Source organism: Halichoeres trimaculatus, unplaced genomic scaffold (assembly GCF_033239565.1).
Source record: "Halichoeres trimaculatus isolate MK-OKI-2021-1 unplaced genomic scaffold, fHalTri1.1 fHalTri1_scaffold_18, whole genome shotgun sequence".
In the NCBI taxonomy this organism is placed as follows: Eukaryota; Metazoa; Chordata; class Actinopteri; order Labriformes; family Labridae; genus Halichoeres; species Halichoeres trimaculatus.
Window position 1 is genome coordinate 4909296 of NW_027437196.1, and position 3938 is coordinate 4913233.

General features: G+C 40.5%; 1 long non-coding RNA gene across 1 annotated transcript; it reads left to right on the top strand.

Moving 5' to 3' along the window:
- Nucleotides 1–398: 398 nt before the first annotated feature.
- Nucleotides 399–1061, top strand: LOC141807213 (uncharacterized). The gene is made up of 3 exons (XR_012599831.1): nt 399–501; nt 603–675; nt 939–1061. It is a non-coding gene; the product is annotated as an uncharacterized LOC141807213 (long non-coding RNA).
- The last annotated feature ends 2877 nt before the right edge of the window (nt 1062–3938 follow it).

Genomic DNA, 3938 nt, shown 5'->3' on the forward strand with positions numbered 1-3938 from the left:
CACTGTCAACTGATAAATACCAAAGCCTGACCGCTCAACCTGCCAACAAGCAGCCTGCCTGTCAGAATGTCTGTGAAGATCCTGACCATCGCTGTCCTCCTGTTCTTCGTGTCCTGCTGGTCCCCTGAGGATGCCAGGAGCCAGCGTAAGTACAGAATTATCAAAGTATGGTTGAAGAGGTTTTATTTTTGTTTTTATTCTTTTTGAATTATCTTTCAGGGTTTTTATTTAGAGAGGACAGTGTAATGAATAGATCAGCTCAGAGCTCTCCATGTGAAACCTAAAATCAGTGATGTTATTTTTTACAACTACACGTCTTCATGAACATACCTTCACTTTTAAGTGTATGAGGTGTCTAAGGAAGTTTTTAATAAGTATATTTTCAATCTTTCTTACAGCGCTTGCGTTCTGCTGTTTGGAAGCTGGTTCCTTTGTAAGTGGAGCAATCATAGACTGCGTCCAGCAAAAACCCAACAAGCACTGCAACTCCAGGAACTATCTGTGAGTACGGCATGCTTTACACACATTTATCAACGCTTGATAAACGCATGTTTCTGTGCTGACTTCATGTCTGATATTTCTTTCGTTTATTTTGTTTCCAGGGTCAGACTTAATGATGGGAACTTGTACTGCATCAAGTCCGACTCCAAGTGGATTAAAAAGCAGATTCAGACTGTAAGGAAGCTGCTTTCCAATACTTTTTTCTTTTTTGTTCATTAGCTACTCTGTCAGGCTTCACTTGACAAAAATAATGTCATTAAAGATCAAAATGCAGGCATGTTTATGTTAAGTTTGTTCAACATAATGAATATTATGTTCAGCATCTCAATTTGAAACAGTTTATTTTGTAATCTTGGATTTCTAATCCCCAAGTTTTACTAGTGGTGGCATTGACAGGCAGAATAAATAACATGTTTCTGTCCTTCTTTACTCCACAGAGAAAAATTAGCTGTCGCTCCTGAAGTGGGGCAGCAGACAAACCGAATCTACTGAGATCAACTGTGCTGATAACTTTGCATCATGATGATTGATTATTAAAATCAATAAAAGTAATGTGGCACAAAATTTTGTGTGGACATTAATGAAGCAGTTACACTTTAACTCATTTAACATAAGGACATTAGTGAAGCTCACAATAAGATAAACATCTGAAACCTGGAGAGCATTATTTGCAGTGATGTGACTAAAAGAGTAGAGTTTTGGACAGGAAGAGATTGATTTTTTCTGAGGCATGCAGATAATTGTTCTTAAACAGAAAATACAATTCAGCACTTAAATTTACACAAAGTGGTTGATTACGGCATTTAAAATTAAAGTTTAAGTGTTCTTAAGTGAATGTGGAAAAAAATGAAGAGTTTTTTTTGAACTTCCTCATATGGCTTGAGAAAATAAACTTAGGTTCTTTTCACAGTTGCAAAACTGCATGACATGAAAACATCTTTTTGTCATGTCATAGTGAAAGGAAAAATTAAGCAATGAAAAAGAGGACGAGGAGATTGTAGCTTCCTGATGAAGTTTGTTTGAACCCACATCATGACATTTCACTTTTATTTTCCTGTGACAACAAACCAAACTGCTCTACTTCATATTTATATAATTTTAAGAAACAGAGATCAATATTTGGTCTACAGATGAGGGTGGTCTGGGAGGCATTTGACCACCAGCAAGAGAGCTGGATCCAATCTGAAGTGGTCACTGGAGAGCTACTGTGTGAATGCCAGTCTATTGATATGCTCATTTGTACTTAATGCTAAAAACAAAAATGATCAAAACACACAGACATTAGACAGTTTCTTTTCCATCTGGTTTTCCTCAGCACTCTGTAATAGATAGAGATATTCCTCTAAATGCTCACGCCATGTGTTTAAAACCTCTTCTCCCTCTGAGTGGGAACACTGGCTGCAGGTGTTTAATTTCCCCACCAGATGGAGACACAGTCATAATAAACTCTGACCTGTGTCTTAGGGCTGTCACTTTATGTTCGATATTCGAATAATCAATCGAACATGGGGATAAATATCCGTAACCGATTAGTAAATACATATTCGAACGTGAAATATTGGGTTCAGCAGCTCATCAGGGCGCCTGGAGCAGTGAACCCTTTCATCCAGCAGAGGGCGCTGTCCGCAAAGCTCGACAGTTCCATCGCGTATGAACTTCTCTCTTGACCTCAGTGACCAAAGAGTGAAGTATAGTTGATAAAAATGGAAGACGCAGAAAGCCACAGTGGACGACGTTCAATAATAACACCGAATCATCTGAGGAGCAATGTGTGGAAGTATTTTGGGTTCTACGCCATTGATGGGAAAATTAAAAACAAAGACCGGGCTGTGTGTCGGTTATGTGGAAAGCAGTTTACCTACTCGTCCTCAACAACAAGTCTGCGGTCTCATCTATCGGCTTTTCATCCAAGCCATGCAGTCGAGGAGGAGGCGCCAAAGTGCAGCGGTGCTTCATCGAGTGTTCAGCCCCGTGTGACAACGTTTTTTTCGGCAGGGTCCTTACCAGAGGTGCGGAAAAAGGCTATTACCGACAAGATTGCACGATTCATATGCAAGGATATGCGGCCCATTGGTGTGGTTACGGGAGAGGGCTTTCGGGACTTATGATAATCTTATAAAAATTAAAACTTCCGGTGCGGATGAACCACATGACGTTAAAGTCAAATGTGGTTTGTTAAATATTAGATCTTTATCATCTAAAGCTGTGCTAGTTAATGAACTTATATCAGATTATCACATTGATTTACTTGCTCTGACTGAAACCTGGCTGTGTGAGGGTGAATATTTTAGTTTAAACGAGTCCACTCCTCCCAGTCACCTTAATACTCATAACCCTCGAGACACAGGCCGTGGGGGGGGAGTGGCAGCTATCTTTAACTCTAGCTTTAATATTAGCACTAGACCTAAACTAGGCTTTAGCTCTTTTGAAAGTCTTTTTCTCAGCTTCTTGCATCCAGCTGTAAAAACCGCGCAACCGTTTTTGTTTGTTATCGTCTACCGGCCTCCTGGCGCGTACTCTCAATTTCTCTCCGACTTTTCAGAGTTTCTTTCTAATATCGTTCTTCTGTCGGATAAAATTATCATTGTCGGTGACTTTAATATTCAGGTGGACGTCGTTGACAATAGTCTTTGTATTGCCTTCATGTCTCTACTGGATTCTTTTGGTTTCACACAGTCTGTGAACCATCCTACTCATCGCTTTAACCACACCTTGGATCTTGTTCTTGCTTATGGCGTGGAACCTGTCAACTTGGCTGTCTTGCCGCAGAATCCTCTTCTGTCGGATCATTTCTTCATTACTTTTGAATTCTTGCTGTCGGATTTCTCACCTGCGAACAAAATCATCTTGTCCAGGAACTTGTCTGACAGAGCTGTAGACATTTTCAAGGAAGCTATTCCTGCTGCCTTGAATTCTTGCTCTACTTTTGCAGAGAGCTCTTGTGCTCCCTCTCAGCTTGATCAACTTGTTGCGGATACCACGGGTTCTCTTCAAGCCGTCCTCGATTCAATTGCTCCGCTCAGACAGAGGACTCTCAGACGACATCGTTCCGCTCCGTGGTACAACGCTCAAACTCGTGAGCTCAAACAACAATCGAGGAAATTAGAAAGAATATGGCGTTCGACTAAAACAACCGAATCCTGCTCGCGTTGGAAAAATAGTCTAAATGAATATAGAAAGGCTTTGCGACTTGCGCGTGCAACTTACTACTCGACTCTTATAGAAGAGAATAAAAACAATCCTAGATTCCTTTTCAGCACTGTAGCCAGGCTGACAAACAGTCATAGCTCTACTGAACCATGCGTTCCTCTATCGCTTAGCAGTGAGGGCTTTATGAGCTTTTTTAACAATAAGATATTAAAAATTAGAGATAAAATTAGTAGCGTGTTACATGCAACCGCGATAGAACCTTCGATCGATGGCGAATTTGCGGAAAC